The following is a 20,298-nucleotide window of genomic DNA, read 5'->3' on the forward strand; positions in this document are numbered from 1 at the left end:
ACCTTTCTTTTTCATTTATGGTTTGAAGAAAGAAGGGAAAGGGGAGACATGATTGAAATCTTTAAGGATAAGTTCACCTTTGGGAGCATGTTACATAGTTACGTAATTGGTGAGGTTAAAAAAGACACTAGTCCATCCAGTTCAACCTGTGGTATGTGTGTGTGCTTGTTTTTATGTCAATAGTACATCTACCTGTAGTATACACCTGTATGCTGTGGTCATTAAGGTGCCCATCTAATAGTTTTTTTAAACTATCGACAGTCCCTGCTGATACCACTGCTTGTTAAAAAGAATTCCACATCCTTACCGCTCTGACAGCAAAGAACCCTCTACGCAGTTTAAGGTTAAGCTACTTCTCTTCCAATTTCAGTGAATGGCTGCATATCTTTTTAAATTCTCTTTCACTGAAAATTTTTTTTTCCTATGCTAGGGTCACCAGTATGAAATTTGTACATCGCTATCATATCCCCTCTCAAGCGTCTCCTCTCCAGAGAGAATAAGTTTAATGCTTGTAGTTTTTCCCAATAGCTGAGGTCCTCCAGTCCCTTTATTCGCTTTGTTGCCCTTCTCTGGACTCTCTCCAGGTTCCAGTACATCCTTCTTGAGAACTGATGCTCAGAACTGGGCATACTCAAGATGCGGCCAGACCAGAGTCTTGTACAATGGGAAAATTACCATTTTATCTCTAGAGTTATTCCTAGATTCCCCCCCAGCGGTTCTCCCCTAGTGTGTAACTTGTATTTGTATTTTTTGCAACCAAATGTATTACTTTACATTTTTCAGCATTAAACCTAATCTTCAGCTGTTACACATTTCTCTCATATCCCAGGGTGTAACATGTAACCTGCTCCATCAGTCCTCCCTATACCACCCCCCTAATCGTTCCCCTGTGACAGCAGGCAGGGTTTTTTTTCCCCACGCCCACTGTCACAATTTAAAAACAACACAGCTGTGTGGGGCTCCACCTATACAGCTGTGTGTTATTCATTCACAAAGTTCAGTGAATGAATGAACTACAACTACCGTATGCCATTGCGTCAGTTGGCTTGTAGTTCTCAATGTACTGTGAGGGAACTGGTGAGCTCTCTCGTATTTCATTGATCTTTCTATGGAAGGTACAGGCAGACAGCTATGCTGGGAGTCTGAAGAAGCCTGGCATTGAACCCGTGGTCTACTGATCATGTCATGGGTGAAATGTGTTCTAGGATTCTGTGGGAAAAATTAATAAATGCACATTTTTTTCTGAAGAAATATGGCATTATTAACTTTTTTCCCAAAAGATAAGCTTAACCTTTAATTAAATTAAGGGTGTGCATAAGGTTAAGGAGGGCAGTATTTTCAATATGAAACTAATATCAAGAACACAGGGAAATTACCTCAAACTAGCAGTATGAAAGTTCAAAACAAATCTTAGAAAATATTATTTTATTGAAAGATACTTGGAATAGACTTCCAGCAGAGGTGGTGAGTCAGCCAACAGTAGGGGTGTTCAAACATGCTTGGGACAAACATAGATCTATAAAAAGTCTAAAAAAAAAAATCTTTATTAAATAAAAAATAAAAGTCTGTTTCAATACATTTATATTCAAGGATTTATAAACATACATGTGTATGCAGCTTCCATCAAGGAAGCTGCATACACAAGATCACTGTATTATACATAAAATAGCCCGGGGCCAAGGAAACAATGCTTGTAATCTGCATTCTGTCACATACCTGGATGGAGGCCAAAGTGACACTTTCCCTGTGGCTACAGTCCAAGCACCCATGGAGGTGATGATAGGCAATACAAGGTTTCAAGTAGCATGGATTCTGATAGACTGGTTTTCTGGTGGCTGCTCCAGGAAGTTTCCAACTTGGTAGGCAGGTGGGTGAGGATGTCAGCAGGAATACAGAATACACTTGTGGTGGAGCAGATCCGGCTCAGCAGTAGGCAATGTTATGACATCTGCAATGGATTAGGGAAGTGCAGGATTAAACTGGTAGGGAGAAACTGGAGAGACACGGTTGAGGTCAAGAACTGGGCCAAGGTTATACACAGAGGTTTAGTAGGATAAGAAGTAACTTCATGGTCAGGAGCCTGAGCCAAGGTCAGACATGATGATCAAGAGGATGGGGACTGCAGAATAGTCAGGTAGCAACCTAGGGTAATACACGAGTGATCAAGAGAAGCAGAGTCCTTAAAAGAGTCAGGATCACAACCAAGGGTCAAGCAGAAGAGAAGTTCAGAGGCAAGCCGAGTAGGTACCAAAAGAAAGGGATAAATGCAGGATACACAAGAGCAAGGAACATGGGCAAGCTGAAGATCATCCAGCATCTTCTGTCACTGCTTCCTTCCTTAAATAGAACATTTGGCACCAGTGTGGTGTGTGCCCATGCAGGATACTGGAGAAGTGTCAGGCCTGTGCATCGGGGCACTCAAGACTCTGTTCTGGGGCGGAGCTGTGGGTCTCTGTTCTGTTCTCTGTGTTCTCCAATGGAAAATTTCACTAAACATCTTAATCATGCTGTAGTAACCAACTAGGTAGAAAGATATAAGTCCTTCATTGACGAAGCAGGGTGGCCTAGCTACCTTCATGAAATAGTCAGATGATTAGGAGCTAGGGACCTTTTTTCTTCGATCACACTCTATATTTTGATTCTTTTTTACTGCTATGTCAATGACAGTATTGATGCCAGAAACCAATCAGGTAGCGGCATCCCCAGACAAACCAAAAGAAAATCCCAGGATCATATAGAACAAGTTTTATTTCAGTAGTTCTGAGTAGGGATGAGCTGAACAACCCCAGTTTCGCATCCAGAACATGCGAACAGGCAAAACATTCATTCGAACACGCAAACACTGTTAAAGTCTATGGGACACAAACATGAATAACGAACAAGAATAATCAAAAGTGCTAATTTTAAAGGCTTATATGCAAGTTATTGTCATAAAAAGTGTTTGGGGACCTGGGTCTTGCCCCAGGGGACATGTATCAATGCAAAAAAGTTTTAAAAATGGCCGTTTTTTCGGGTGCAGTGATTTTAATAATGCTTAAAGTGAAACAATAAAAGTGTAATATTCCTTTAAATTTTGTACCTGGGGGGTGTCTATTGTATGCCTGTAAAGTGGGGCATGTTTCCCGTGTTTACAACAGTCTGAGAGCAAAATGACATTTCTAAAGGAAAAAAAGTCATTTAGAACTACTCGCGGCTATAATGAATTGTCGGTTCCGGCAATACACATAAAAGTCATTGAAAAAAACTGCATGGGATTCCCCCACAGAGGAGCTCCGAACCAAAATTTAAAAAAAATGCATGGGGGTCTCCCCAAATTCCATACCAGACCCTTCAGGTCTGGTATGGATATTAAGGGGAACCCTGCGCCAAAATAAAAAAAAAACAATGGCGTGGGGGTCCCCCACAAAATCTATACCAGACTGATTTTAAGGGGAGCCCTGCGCCAAAATGTTTGAAAAAATGGCGTGGGGGTCCCCCCAAAAATCCATACCAGACCCTTATCCGAGCACGCAACCTGGTAGGCCACAGGAAAAGAGGGGGGGACAAGAGAGCGCCCCCCCTCCTGAACTGTACCAGGCAACATTCCCTCAACATTGGGAGGGTGCTTTGGGGTAGCGGCCCCCCAAAGCACCTTGTCCCCATGTTGATGGGGAGAAAGGCCTCATCCCCACAACCCTTGCTCAGTGGTTGTGGGGGTCTGCAGGCAGGGGACTTATCGAACTCTGAAAGCCCCCTTTAACAAGGGGACCCCCAGATCCCGGCCCCCCGTGTCAAAAATGTTAAAAAAGACAATAGACGTTTTTTAACAATTCCTTTAGTAAAGTCTTCTTCTTTCCCCGCTTCTTCTTCCATCTTCTTCTTCTGGTCTTCCTTCGAGGTTCTTCTTCTTCCTCCATCTTGTTCTTTCCCTGCTTCTTCCTTTATCTTCCTCTGCTTCTTTCTCCGGTCTTCTCATCCGGCATCTTCCTCCGGCTTCTTCTTCCCCGCTTCGTCCTCCGGACGATCCGCCTCAATGGGAGTCTCCCGCTGTGTGACGCTTCTGTTCATGTGATAGCTCTTATATAACAGAGGGTGGGGCCACCTGGTGACCCCACCCCCTCTCACGCACGGGGACTTCCCTATGGCTTCCCCTGTGGTGTCAGAGGGGGTGGGGTCACTCGTTTACGTATATGGGTGACCCCACCCCCGAAAGCATTAGGGATGTCCCCGTGCGTCAGAGTGGGGCGTTGTCACCTAGGAACGTCATGGTGTGGCCCCGCCCTCAGTTATAAAAGAACTGTCACAAGAACAGAAGCGTCACACAGCGGGAGACTCCCATTGAGGCAGATCGTCCGGAGGATGAAGCGGGGAAGAAGAAGCCAGAGGAAGATGCCGGATGAGAAAACCGGAGGAAGATGCCAGAGGAGAAGACCAGAGGATGGAGCAGAGGAAAATAGAGGAAGAAGCGGGGGAAGAACAAGATGGAGGAAGAAGGAGAAAACTGAAAGAAGACCAGAAGAGGATGGAAGAAGAAGCGGGTAAAGAAGAAGCCATTAATAAAGGAATTGTCAAAAACCAGCTATTTTCTTTTTTAACATTTTTGACATGGGGGCCAGGATCTGGGGGTCCCCTTGTTAAAGGGAGCTTTCAGAGTCCGATAAGTCCCCTGCCTGCAGACCCCCACAACCACTAAGCAAGGGTTGTGGGGATGAGGCCCTTCTCCCCATCAACATAGAGACAAGGTGCTTTGGGGGGCTACCAGCGCGACATGTACAGTACCCTGTCGCCGAGTACTAGCGCAACTCGTGATGAAAGCAAGAATCGGATTTGCTATAAAAAATTTTAATTATATTCAACTTTCAAACAGGTGCGTAAAAATTTTTACTTGGTAAATTGTGCCCATGAAACCTATACCAAAAAATGACTTCAAGATAAAATCAACACCCACAAGCCTGGGCAGACTAGATAGTCTTCCAGAGACTCTAGATTCCAAACACATTTAATCAGCGACATAGGCATCAGGCTTGATAGCTGTTGCTAATCCAGGACTAATTCATTTTGAGCGAAAGGAGGTTTCCACCATGTCAGAATGAGCATTGTAGTGGCTACATCCCTGGAATATGTAGAACAAAAACAATATTCCCCCCTTGGATGGGACTTTAAAGGCCACAAACACTGAAGTACATAGAAAATTAATTTATTGATACATAAAAAAAATTATTCCAGATCAAACAAATGATCTAACATTAGCGTCTATGACTGTATACATGTGACTAACGTTCATTTTGAGAAATGTTAGTCTCTTGACAGACACACTCTTTTATCTGTCACGAAACTTCCGGCAGCACTGAATGCCCATTTGACTATTCTCATGACCCAATAACCCAGTGGATCATTTACTGGAAAGCTCTCCATGTCTGTTTTTGTCCCTAGACAATCTTCAATCATATGATGCAGACGCTGACGATAGGATGTTGAAGCCGATTGCCCTGGGACTAATTTTTTTTTTAAATGGATCACTTAGGCGGCTCCCTTCTCCGCAATTCCTCCTTTGACCATCAGAAGCCTCAAAAATACCTTTTCCATGAGACTGTAACCTACCAGAGTCTAGAAAGGTGTTACATAAACTCCTCTTTACGGTGTTTTCAAGATATTTCATCCTGTAATCCCTCTGTGAGGGCAGGATGAGTTCCGAGACTTTTCCCTTGTAACAGTTAAGGAGGGTTGCCAACCAATAATGATCCTTCTTCTCGATGCCACAAACACACAGCCATTAATGTCTAAACCTCTGGCAACAAAAGTGAGTACACCTCTAAGTGAAAATGTCCAAATTGGGCCCAAAGTGTCAATATTTTGTGTGGCCACCATTATTTTCCAGCATTAGAATTAACCCTCTTGGTCATGGAGTTCACCAGAGCTTCACAGGTTGCTACTGGAGTCCTCTTCCACTCCTCCATGATGACATCACGAAGCTAGTGGATGTTAGAGACCTTGCACTCCTCCACCTGCTCATGTGACATACTGAAACCAAGCATGATCCCCTCCCTTCAGAGACTGGGCCGCACAGCAGTATTCCAACATGATAACAACCCCAAACACCTCCAAGATGGCCACTGCCTTGCTAAACAAGGGTAAGGTTGATGGACTGTCCAAGCATGTCTCCAGACCTAAACCCTATAGAACATCAGTAGGGCATCCTCAAACGGAAGGTGGAGGAGCGCAAGGTCTCTAACATCCACCAGCCACATATCTTGTCATGGAGGAGTGGAAGAGGACTCCAATGGCCAATTTGGACATGTTCACTTAGTGGTGTACTCACTTTTGTTGCCAGCGGTTCAGACCTTAATAGCTGTGTGTTGAGTTATTTTGACGGGACATCATTGAGAATCATTATAATTAATACACTAATATATTCTTAGCCTGTCTACATCTAAAAAACAAACAGTAAACTGTGAAAAAATTAGAGAAATAATTCTTTACTAATTTTTTTTTTTATTTCTATTTTTTTCTTTTCCTTTCTCTTCATCTCTCGTTTATTATCTTTTTTACTCTCTCTTTTTTTTGTACCTCTCTTTAACCCAATTCTCTCCCTTTTCTTCACTCCTTCCATTCACATTGAAAAGAAAACCATAAAAAGGACACCCGTGACCAACCAGCGCAAAGGGGACCGCCGCCTAAGGTACAGATCCAAAGCATAGTTCATCCCAAAACAACCTGGATTTTACTCAAAAGTTAAGCATCCAAATGCATATTATCCTAATAGAAAGATGAGCCAATGAATGCTACCCAACTGGACCAAATACAGTGCCTTGAAAAAGTATTCATACTCCTTGAAATATTCCACATTTTTTCATGTTACAACCAAAAATGTAAATGTATTTGTCACGGAACGTCCCACACTCCAATTGAGTGCTTCCGTCAGTATACCACTTCCTTGTAGTCTGGATACAGATATCAGATATTCCAACCGCTCCCAAGCATAAAACAAGACGAGACTTGCTTAGTTGCTAACATGGACTGTTTTTATTAGAACCAGAATACAGTCTTATATACAGTAGAAGATGAGGTTCCCCCCTTCTGCTCATATTACTCTAACAATACACCTGTAACCTAATTAACCTAATTAACATGAGCTAGTTTACTAAATCATTTACCCAGACCAGATGACTCAGAGACATGACCTGTAGGACACAGACTTGTGGTCACCGAGCTTCACACAGTAGTATAAACACAATAGCAGGAGCTAATTAAAATTAACAATACAAACAACAATCTCCCCCCTCCTCAGCCTAGTCATCAACAAACTATAGTAGGAGTAGACTGTTCATCTCCTAGCCAGTCCTGGAGGCCAATGTGATCAGCTCACACAATTAACATGTTGAGTTCAGAATCAAACAAACCAATAATAGTCTCTACATACATCCTGGGAGATATTGTTTGATAATGCCTGTACCCACACAGTACCCCAAATAAATTGTTCCAAACAAAGCATTACTCACCTAGCCAACTTCTGCCTCTCTCAGAGAACATATCTGCCACTGGGGAGAGGCCTGGACTGGCCCTTCTCCCTGGAGTCCTTTCTGCCGCTGGAGAGAAGACAGGGTGACTGGGCTCACTCCGTCATGCTGTTAGGGATCTGGGCCGACTGCCCAGCATCCCTGGGGTATACAGGTGGAGACTGAAGTCCCATCCACCTTCACAGGAAATCCATCCTCAGTTGAGGGCAGAGTCCAGCAGTACTCGGCCCTGTTGCCAGCCCTTCTGCTGGAAACCCCACACCATCTGCTCCGGCTAACTGTTGGGGAGGGAGGTCGACTGCCCCGCCCCCCAGGAACTCTGTAGTTGTTGCCGATGCTGGGCAGAGGTTGGTACAGTACCTGACCGTGAGATTGTGTTTCCAGCGTGATACCATCGCGCTGGTTCTCGGCAACAGGGTGTGGGTTCCCCCCAGGGGCATTTATATAGGTGGTGACCCCGCCCCTTGTGACGTCATGGTCCCAGCATGCGCAGGGACTCTGGGGTCACGCCCCCTTATGACGCCAGAGTCCCTGCGCATGCTGGGACCGTGACGTCACAAGGGGGCGGGGTCACCGCCTATATAAATGGCTCCGCAGCTCGTACACAGCATTCCAGCCAGAGAGAGCGTCGTGTCAACATCGGAAGAAGAGAAGAAGCATCGAGACAGCGGCGACAAGACAGCGGCAGCAGACCGGGCCCCTCGCTGGCAAAAGAGCTGGAAGAAGATAGCGGAGGGGCCCGGGAGAAGAGGCCGAACACTAGGAGAAGAGGCCGAACACAAGGATAAGTCGGAAGGAGACCCCCCGAAGTCGGAAGAAGACCCCGGAGCTGCCTAATAAAGTACTCTTAAAATCTGTGTACTGTGTTTTTTTTATTGACACTTTTTTTCCCTAGGTGAATGGGTAGGGGTACCATGTACCCCATACTCATTCACATAGGGTGTGGGCCGGGATCTGGGGGCCCCCTTATTAAAGGGGGGCTCCCAGATTCCGATAAGCCCCCCGCCCGCAGACCCCGACAACCAACGGCCAGGGTTGTCAGGAAGAGGCCCTTGTCCTCATCAACATGGGGACAAGGTGCTTTGGGGTGGGGGGGCCGCAGGGCACCCCCAAGGCACTCACCCCCAATGTTGAGGGCATGCGGCCTGGTACTGTTCAGGAGGGGAGGGCGCTCGCTCGTCCCCACCCCCTTTCCTGGCCAGCCGGGCTGCGTGCTCGGATAAGGGTCTGGTGTGGATTTTGGGGGGACCCCCACACCAATTTTTCTGCGTAGGGGGTTCCCCTTACAATCCATACCAGACCTAAGGGCCTGGTATGCCCCTGGGGGGGAACTGATGCCGGTTTTTTATTTAAAATTTGGCACGGCGTTCCCCCCTCAGGATTCATACCAGACAGCTGTCAGCACTGCCTGTCACTCATCGCGAAAGGAAAAAAGTTTTCCTTTCCAGATCAGCGAGCCATCTCGGCGCTGGCTCCCGCGACGGGGCTCGCAGGTGTCAAATCTTACCAAGAAATGCGGAGAGATTGACACAATATCACGGTCACCTACTGTAGCACTCTGCCCGATTGCCAGTGCTTCAACTGGGGAAGTTCCTTGTAACTCCACAGATACTACTGGACAGAGCACAGTGAAATTTGGCCCCAATACCAGCTCTTCTGCTGGAGGCTCATCAGGTTGTTCTTTCTCAGCAGAAAAGTCTATCAAATCCCCGGTCTCTGCAACTGGAGTCTGGGGATAGAGATTCACCATCTCTTCTCCATGGAGCTCAGAAGATGCTATCAGTGCTGGGCAAAGGTTAGCAGAGCACTGCCCTGTTGTCAGCACTTCAGGTTTGGGGACGGCAATCTCCAGATTTTGCACTGCCGATTCTCTGGCATGCTGCTGGACAGGCACATTCTTCCATCCAAGATCATCCCATGCAGAAACAGGATCATCAAGGTCAGTCAGCACTTGCTGCATCCGCCATAAGACCTCCGCCTCCATAGCTGTGGGGGCAGGTTGGCAAGGCACACTATTACTCTGCCACATTGCCGACTCTTCAGCCAGGATTTCAGGGTTGTCAATTGGTATTTCCTGATAGTCCCAGGCAAAGGGAGCCCAGCCCTGGCACTGAGCAACGTCTAGCAGCTGTTTGTAGGCGATCTCCAGCTCCCATTCCTGAACGGTCAGAAACTCCAAATCTTCCTGTGCCCAGTGCACTTCCGAAATGTTCAGTAGCCCTTCTCTGAAATCCATGATTTCGTCCACGCGCCACTCCAAATCACTCCCAAAGTTAGGGTCCCCTGTCAGCTTCACATACAACAGTCCCAAGCCGCTGTAGCTTAAGCCTTCCATTGGGCTGTCATCCACTATCCAGGGACATGCTTGGGATACATGCCACCGGAGGGCTCTGTAGCTCTCATCCAGCTTCATCTCTGCCCAGACCAGCCTGCTTAATTCAGCTGTCTGCTCCTTGTGCAGTTTTTCTCCCAAAAACCTCACCCGCAATCCGTACTGCGACCAGTACCTTTCCTGGATGGAGGGGAGAACTTTTCCCTGGTGACGCTGCTCACGGGCTAGCGCTTCTTTCCAGAGTTTGCAGCGAATAGAATCACACCATCGAAGCAGGACCTGCTCTGATACTGGTCCTCTGTGCTGTATCTGCATCTCTCGCAACCTCCTTCTGAATTCCTCCTCCATGGCAGCTGGTATCTGTACCTCTCTTCTCCTCTCCTGCTATCCGGACCTTGGGTCCAGGTGGAAGTTTGGATGTCCCAGACTGCAGGAAGCATCCCGCTGCTTGCCACCAATGTCATGGAACATCCCACACTCCACTTGAGTGCTTCTGTCAGTATACCACTTCCTTGTAGTCTGGATACAGATATCAGATATTCCAACCACTCCCAAGCATAAAACAAGATGAGACTTGCTTAGTTGCTAACATGGACTGTTTTTATTAGAACCAGAATACAGTCTTATATACAGTAGAAGATGAGGTTCCCCCTCCTGCTCATATTACTCTAACAATACACCTGTAACCTAATTAACCTAATTAACATGAGCTAGTTTACTAAATAATTTACCCAGACCAGATGACTCAGAGACATGACCTGTAGGACACAGACTTGTGGTCACCGAGCTTCACACAGTAGTATAAACACAATAGCAGGAGCTAATTACAATTAACAATACAAACAACAATCTCCCCCCTCCTCAGCCTAGTCATCAACAAACTATAGTAGGAGTAGACTGTTCATCTCCTAGCCAGTCCTGGAGGCCAATGTGATCAGCTCACACAATTAACATGTTGAGTTCAGAATCAAACAAACGAATAATAGTCTCTACATACATCCTGGGAGATATTGTGGACAAATATTACTGTCCCATTTTAAGTAGTCCAAGATATATTTTCTCACTCACCCTGTGCCAGGATAGCACAGGGTGACTTAGACATAAGAGGTGTATGGGGAGCTGAAACAAGGGCATCCCCTACTTTCCAAGGGATTCTGAGTTCCACAGTTCCACGGGCCCTCCCGTCACAGTATTTTATTGAGATTTTATGTGATAGACCAGCACAAAGTGGCACATAATTGTGAAGTGGAAGAAAAAATAGATAAATGGTTTTCCACATTTTTTACAAATAAATTTGTGAAGTGTGGCATGCATTTGAATTTAGCCCCCCTGAGTCAATAATTTGTAGAACCACCTTTCACTGCAATTACAGCTGCAAGTCTTTTTGGGTATGTCTCTACCAAATTTGCACATTTAGAGTGACATTTTTGCCTATTCTACTTTGCAAAAAAGCTCTGTCATATTGGATGGAGGGCGTCTGTGAACAGTAATTTCCATGTCTTGCCACAGATTCTCAATTGGATTTAGGTCTGGACTTTGACTGGGCCGTTCTAACAGATGAATATGCTTTGATCTAAACCATTTCATTGTAGCTGTATGTTTAGGGTTGTTGTCCTGCTGGAAGATGAACCTCCACCCCAGTCTCAAGTCTTTTGCAGTCTCTAACAGGTTTTCTTCTAAGATTTCCCTGTATTTGGCTTCATCCAGCTTCCCATCCACTTTGACCAGCTTCCCTGTCCCTGCTGAAGAAAAGCATCCCCACAACATGATGCTGCTACCACCATGTTTTACAGTGGGGATGGTGTGCCATAGGCCAAAAAGTTACATTTTGGTCACATCTGACAAGAGCACCTTCTTTTACATGTTTGCTGTGTCTCCAACATGGCTTCTTGAAAAACTATAAACAGGACTTCTTATGGATTTCTTTCAACAATGGCTTTCTTCTTACCACTCTTCCTTAAAGGACAGATTTGTGGAGTGCACAACTAATAGTTGTCCTGTGGACAGATTCTCCCACCTGAGCTGTGGATCTCTGCAGCTCCTCCAGAATTACCATGAGCCTCTTGGCTGCTTCTCTGATTAATACTCTCCTTGCCCGGCCTGTCGGTTTAGGTGGACGACCATGTCTTGGTAGGTTTGCAGTTGTGCCATACTCTTTCGATTTTCGGATGATGGATTGAACAGTGCTCTGTAAGATGTTCAAGGCTTGGGATATTTTTTATAACCTAACCCTGCTGTAAACTTCTCCGTAACTTTATCCCTGACCTGTCTGGTGCATTCCTTGGCCTTCATGATGCTGTTTGTTCACTAAAGTTCTCTAACAAACCTCTGGGGGCTTCACAGAACAGCAGTATTTATACTGAGATTAAACTACACACGGGCAGACACTATTGACTAATTAGGTGACTACTGAAGGCAATTGTTTCCACTAGATTTTAGTTATGGGTATCAGAGTAAAGGGGGCTGAATACAAATGCACGCCACACTTTTCAGATATTTATTTGCAAAAAAAAAATTGTAAACCATTTAACCTTTTTTCTTCAACTTCACATTTTCGTGTTACTTTGTGTTGGTCTATCACAAAAAATCCCAACAAAATAAATTTACCTTTTTGGTTTTAACGTGACAACATGTAGAAAATTTCAAGGGGTATGAATACTTTTTCAAGGCACTGTTATAAAACTTTTCCTCCCGATTGTGTAGTGTGGCTGTCAGCTGCTCCATCTTAAAAATGTAATTAACTCTATTAAACCACATTCTTGTCCAAGGAAGTGTAGTGGATTTTCACAGGGCTGCTACTCACGCTCAGGCTGCTACCAAGAGTTGAGCTGTAAGAGAGGACTTGTAGCACTTCAATGGCACCCCATTGACCTGCAACAGGTAGTAGATAGGGTAACTCCCTAGGTCCACTGTTGATTAATTACTTTGCATACCTCCCACCCAAAATCGGCAAAGTGTCGTGCAATCCCAGAAAATATTAATTAAAGATCCCAGGACTTGCTGACACCACCAACAGGTGGAGGAGATCTCTGAGTACTGTTGATGTAACATCACCGGTACCCGGTACCAATGTGTAAAGAGCTTGTAACTTTGATTCTGGAACCTGTTTGCCAAGGATGCCCAATGGGCATTATAATGGGTATAATAGCTTTCCTTATCTGGGGTTTAGTGAGAGTGAAATGTAGTTCAGCTTCCCATTTCTGGATATAAGGAGGAACATAATCTTCTGGGGCGTAGTAAGCCATCTATATATCACTGATAGCAGATGCTGAGTAGATGAGGTATTGCAGCACACAGACTCAAATGGGGATAATGACCTCATGTACTGTTTGACTGGTAGTAAAGATCTAAGAAAGTGTCTAACTTGGAATGCTGCTAGAGGAACCAGTGGAGACTAGATTATCATTTGGATCTCTATAAGATCCATCCAGCCTTGGTTTTGTAATGGAAATTTGTAAGTTCTGAATATAATTGTATCCTATTTTATATTTATTGCACACTGCCCTAACCGTGCACACATCACTAATAATGTTTTCAGTACATGTTTGCATTCTTCCGAGTCCTGATTAGAATTAGCCTGCCTATGTAACGCCCCTTGTTACCATAAATGTACAACTGTAATATTAATGTGATACTTACATAACCATGTGTATAAAAACCTTCAATTGTGTCATAATAAAGCAGAACAGTTATTTGGAAAGATGCAGAGTGCATCTTTTGTGTCTGTTCCCTACTGCAGTATTTATTATTAATTTGGAACCACTAATCAATATGAGGATAGGATAGGATAGGATATAAAATGTCCAGCTCAGGTGGCAAGCTTTGCCTAGGAGAAGGATTTGCAGGTGACCCTGAATATCCAAAACGAGGAGCTTGAGACAATTCAGATAATTTCAGAATTTCAGATAATCAGCCGGCTCAGGTAAGCATTTTGCTTACATTTGAATTATTATTCCTTGATCATTAAGACATTTTCAGGACAAATGATACCTGTTTTACTCCCCTTAATTGAACTGTATTGATTGGTGGTTATATGTTATGTTGTCACTGTCTACTGTCCATCAGAGTGTTATAGATAAGAAAGGGAAGAATAGTGCTGTTCACAGGTATATGTAGTACATCTGCTAGATAAAGTAGTTTAGAGTCAATAGGGTATAGGCACACATAGAGAAGACTGGTCAGTCATTATGGGCATTAAATTAAGTGAGGGAATGAAGGGTAAGAGACCCTCAAAAATGCCCAGCGCAAGAGGAGCGCTATGTATGAACTGAAGGTGCTGTTCCTCCTATACTGAGCCCCTAGATTAATGGTTAAAGTGGACAGGGATCCAAAATGGATAACTGGGTTACCAAAGTCCAAAGGGAGTAAGAATCATGCAGAATTAACAGATAGAGAAACAGCAATCTATGTGAGCAAGGTGGATCAAGGGTGATAATTAACACTAGACAGAAAGGGACATTTTGATGTTAAGTTGTGGGATGAATTTGGGGTCAGGCACTACAACTAGTAAAGTCATAACAGAGAAATGCGAGGTAAAACAGAATGCTTTATATGTTGTCAGAGAGGGAAGATGGGATGAGCACTAGGGATGAGCCGAACACCCCCTTGGTTCGGTTCGCATCCAGAACATGAGAACAGGCAAAAAATTTGTTCGAACACGCAAACTCCATTAAAGTCTATGGAACACGAACATGAATAATCAAAAGTGCTCATTTTAAAGGCTTATATGTTATTGTCATAAAAAGTGTTTGGGGACCTGGGTCCTGCCCCAGGGGATATGTATCAATGCAAAAAGAAGTTTTAAAAACTGACTTTTTTTCTGGAGCAGTGATTTTAATATTGCTTAAAGTGAAACAATAAAAGTGTAATATTCCTTTAAATTTCGTAGGGGGTGTCTATAGTATGCCTGTAAAGGGGCGCATGTTTCCCATCTTTAGAAGTCTGACAGCAAAATGACATTTCTAAAGGAAAAAAAAGTCATGTAAAACTACTATCGCTAGCGCCGGCTATAATGAATTGTCGGTCCGGCAATACATATAAAAGTTCATTGATAAAAACGGCATGGAATTTCTGCACAGGGGAACCCCGAACCAAAATTAAAAAAAAAATGTGTGGGGGTCCCCTTAAATTCCATACCAGGCCCTTCAGGTCTGGTATGGATATTAAGGGGAACCCAGCACCAAAATTTGAAAAAAAATGGCGTGGGGGTCCCCTCAAAATCCACACAAGACCTGATTTTAAGGGGAACCCCGGACCAAAATTAAAAAATAAATGGCGTGGGGTCCCCCCCATACCAGACCCTTATCTGAGCATGCAACCTGGCAGGCCACAGGAAAAGAGGGGGGGCGAGGGAGTGTACCCCCTCCTGAACCGTACCAATCCACATGCCCTCAACATTGGGAGGGTGCTTTGGGGTAGACCCCCAAAGCACCTTGTCCCCATGTTGATGGGGAGAAGGGCCTCATCCTCACAACCCTTGCCCGTTGGTTGTGGGGGTCTGCGGGCGGGGAGCTTATCAGAATCTGGAAGCCCACTTAACAAGGGGACCCCCAGATTCCAGCCCCCTGTGTGAATTGGTGTGAATTCACAAAAAAAGTGTCAAAAAGGTTAAAAAACACAGGAGACGGTTTTGACAAGTCCTTTATTAATTTCTTCTTCTTTCTGCTTCTTCTTCCATCTTCTTTCTTCTGGCCTTCCTTCGGTGTTCTTCTTCTTCCTCCATCTTCTTCCTCTCCATCACGTAATGTAACCGAATGACCCCGCCCCCCTCTGACAACAGAAGTGTCAGAAGAACCGAAGCGTCACACAGTGGAAGACTCCCACTGAGGCGGATCGTGCGGACGGAGCGGAGAAGAAGCTGGAGGAAGATGCGGGACGAGAAGAGCAGAGGAGGAAGAAGATGGAGAAGAAGATGGAAAAGAAGAAGATGGAGGAAGAAGAAGAACACCGAAGGAAGACCAGAAGAAAGAAGATGGAAGAAGAAGCAGAAAGAAGAAGAAATTAATAAAGGACTTGTCAAAAACCGTCTCTTGTGTTTTTTAACCTTTTTGACACTTTTTTTATGAAATGGTAGGGGTACATTTGTACCCCATTACCAATTCACACAGGGGGGGTGGGATCTGTGGGTCCTCTTGTTAAAGGGGGCTTCCAGATTCTGATAAGCCCCCACCCGCAGACCCCCACAACCACCAGGCAAGGAATGCGGGGATAAGGCCCTTCTCCCCATCAACATGGGGACAAGGTGCTTTGGGGTAGTTGAGGGCATGTGGCTTTTTTCCTTTAGAAATGTCATTTTGCTGTCAGACTGTTCTAAAGACAGGAAACATGCACCCCTATACAGGCATACTATAGACACCCCCCAGGTACGAAATTGAAAGGAATATTACACTTTTATTGTTTCACTTTAAGCAATATTAAAATCACTGCTTCCGAAAAAACGTTAGTTTTTAAAACTTTTTTTGCATTGATACATGTCCCCTGGGGCAGGAATCAGGTCCCCAAACATATATACAGTTGTGGTTATAAGTTTACATACCCTGGCAGAATTTATGATTTCTTGGCCATTTTTCAGAGACTATGAATGATAACACAAAAACATTTCTTTCACTTGGTTAGTGTTTGGCTGAAGTCATTTATTATCAATCAACTGTGTTTACTCTTTTTAAAGCATAATGACAACAGAAACTACCCAAATAACTCTGATCAAAAGTTTATATACCCTGGAATGTTTGGCCTTGGTACAGACACAGAAGGTGGCACACACAGGTTAAAATGGCAGTTAAAGGTTAATTTCCCACATTTGTGGCTTTTTTAATCACAATTAGTGTCTGTTAGACATGTGCACACTGAAATATTTTGTTTCGGAATTTATTTTGTTACTCCCGAAATTCGTTTTTATTTATTTTGTTTCGTTAAAAATGCATTTGTCCGAAAATCCAAAATAATTAAGGTTGAATCTGTCATTGAAGGCTTATGGTGTCTGTTGAATGTTCTAAGAAGATTCGACGGAGCAGCTAAACTGTATGACACCGCAATCGTACATTTCCAGTCGAATGTTCCTCCTACAAGCTATAGTAGAATTCTAATGTTGTATGACACTAGTAATAATTATATTTATTAATTATTATTACTAGTCAACCAACATTACAATTCTTCTATAGCCTATGGGCGGAGCATCTGACCATAAATGTCCGCTCGCGGCGACTGCTTCATCGAATCTTCATGTCAAATCTTTTCTCTCTATGTCAAATAATCTTGGACTAATAGAGTTAGGTTAGGCACACTCGACCTATTTTGCTATTGTCTCTATAATGTCAAATCTTTTCTCTCTATGTTGAATCTTTTCTCTCTATGTACTGTAGAATAATCTTGGACTAATAGAGCTAAGGTTAGGCACATTCGACCACAGGTTCGATGGACACAGATCGCTATTGTCAGCATCATGTTGAATCTCCTATCTATATCGAACTGTTGTCGCAATGAAAACAAAAATAAAGCATTTGTTTATGTCGGATCTTTCGGTTTTTCGGATTCTGCGCGTTCGTTATCATTTATTACAATGATAACAAAAATACCCAAAATTCAGATGAAAATGCATTCGGACGAAAACTAATGCATATGTCTAGTGTCTGCGTATAAATAGTCAATGAGTTTGTTAGCTCTCACATGGATGCACTAATCAGGCTAGACACTGAGTAATGAGGAGGTAGAAAAGAACAATCAAAAGACCTGCGTAACAAGGTAATGAAACTTTACAAAGATGGAAAAGAAAATACAAAGATATCCAAAGTCTTGAATATGCCAGTCAGTACTGTTTAATCACTTATTAAGAAGTGGAAAATTAGGGGCTCTTTTTTTTAGGAGCATATTGAGAATGACATAAAGAGATAACATTTTATTTTTAATCAATCATTTCCATGAATTTATTAAGTGAGAACAACTCAAGAAATAAGTAAAAAAAAGAAAAAAGGAAAAAAGAAAAAAAGAAAAAAAGGGAAGGAAAAAAAAAGACATGCAGTGAGTCTTAAATGTCTCTGAATATTCTCAGAGAACAAAAAATCTAACAGGCAATATAGCCAATTCCCAAAATAAAAATTGGGAAGCCTACTGCAGGGCACAGGCAAACTGGGCAGGGGAAGAGCTGTACCATTGGACGTTCAGGTCGGCATAAAAAAAAAGGGGAGGGGAGGAGGGAGCCTTCAACCCTACATTATGGCACTTCTTTTTATACCAACGTATATGTAAAAACATTATAAACAGAATACCTAAATTCATGCCATTAATATTTTCTTTCAGACAGTAATTTATCTAAAGATAAAATATTATGTAGTTAGACATATGAAAAGGAACATCTTTATCTACAGCAAGCCACAGCAATTATAGTATTATCACAATGTTTAATTTCTCTGTTATCCCTCCAACCTTCCTAAAAAAATAAAAAAAAATTGGGGAATTTTTCTGTAATCATATTACCTAGAATTCTAGGTCCCGTTAGAATTCCCTTCAGACGATAGTTTATCTAGAGAAAAAATATGTAGGAGGCCATGTAAGTAGAAACATAAATTTCTAGCCGCTGGGTATCTGTTGTTACTGCAACCTTCCATAATGGAAGGGAGAAGAGAAAGAAAAAAAGGGGGGGTTTAATTGTTTTCCCCTCACCCCCCTGATATCTTTTGCGATTATTTCCTTTCTACAATATTTACAATATTTAGCCAAGTCAGCTCCCTGATCGTAGCATATTAATTTTCATATATAGAGCCATTTAAATACTTACAAAAATGCATCAATATCGCTTCTATCCTTAAGTTCAAGTTAATTCAAATCAACTGGAAGAGACTTTCTCCCAATTTTCTCTTGAAACAGAGTCGAGTAATAAGGATTTAAATGGCCAATCTGGTAAGTCTAAACTAGGCAGCTTAAATGTTGTCAAAATTTTCTGTAAGTCACCTGGGTGTTTAAACACCATTGTTTTCCCATCTTTTGAGATGATCAATTTAAACGGGAATCCCCATCTATAATGGACTGCGTTAATGTTTAGTATTTCCAGAAGAGGTTTTACTTATCTCCTCAATTGTAATGTACGTTTAGAGAGATCAGACAGAAACATTATAGGGGAGCCTTTAAACTGAACACCCTTGGATTTCCTAACAGCTGACATTAGACTTGTGCACAACGGGAAATTTTGTTTAGTTTTGGTTCGTTGTCATTCGTAAAATACATAATTTTGTTCTATTACAGTGAAGGTGAACCTTCTTGAGCCTGAGTGCCAAAACTGCAACACAAAACTAACGTATTTATTTCAAAGTGCCAACATCCATCTCCATGCAGCACATCTCCATGCAGCACATCGCCATGCAGCACATCTCCATGCAGCACATCGCCATGCAGCACATCTCCATGCAGCACATTGCCATGCAGAACATCTCCATGCAACACACTGCCATGCAGAACATCTCCATGCAGCACATTGCCATGCAGAACTTCTCCATGCAGCACAATGGCATGCAGAACATCTCCATGCAGCCCATTGCCATGAAGAACATCTCCATGCAGAACATCTCCACGCAGCACATTGCCATGCAGAACATCACACATCTGCTCCCCCGTCTGCAGCTCACCACCCCCTCCCCCCTCTGCTGTGGTACGGTAGTGGTGCCACAAGCAATCATTATAGTGTAATTGCCAGCTACAGTAACAAAGATGTTTTGTGAAGTTTCCGGTTAACAGAGACCTCTTAGAATTCATGGGAGAAGTGTGTATTGTTACATCCCATCATGCTCAGGCTGCCCACACATACCTCTCCTTCTATCACCATAGCACAGAATACGTTCATGTGGCACGGCTTATCACTGCCAGCTCTGGCCTCATCTCTAGGCTTTCCCCCCAATGGAAAGAAGCAGCTGCACTCAGGCAACCCCCGGGGCAAACAAACGCCCATTTCTCCTCCCACGCCAGTCAATTGGCTCTTCATTCCTTAGCAGAGGGAGGTGATTGGCCACCCTTCCTGCTGGTCTGTGAGGTGGTCCCGCAGCACTTTCCCCAAAGAGTTGTGCAAGTCAAACTGCTGTGTGTAATCCAGAGGAGGCAGGGGGTGCGGGGACACTGGTCGCTTTGTCCTCCTAGTGAAGTGTGAGGAGCCTTTGTGTGCCCTAAGATGCTCAGAAGACTATAGCTCATGTGCCCACAGAGAGGGCTCTGCGTGCCAGCTGCGGCACGCGTGCCATAGGTTTGCCATCACTGTTCTATTATATTCATTATGTTATGTTAATTAGTTTTTGGATAATTCGTTATTATTCGTAGAGTGTTGATATTCGTTATACCGAATCTCAAATCATGTTGAATTAATTTGTTATATCCACTACTAACTGTATTAGTTGAAATTCGATATTTATGTATGTATATACAGTATCTCACAAAAGTGAGTACACCCCTCACATTTTTGTAAATATTTTATTATAGCTTTTCATGTGA

The sequence above is a fragment of the Aquarana catesbeiana genome, linkage group LG08 (assembly GCF_042186555.1).
Source record: "Aquarana catesbeiana isolate 2022-GZ linkage group LG08, ASM4218655v1, whole genome shotgun sequence".
NCBI classification, from domain to species: domain Eukaryota; kingdom Metazoa; phylum Chordata; class Amphibia; order Anura; family Ranidae; genus Aquarana; species Aquarana catesbeiana.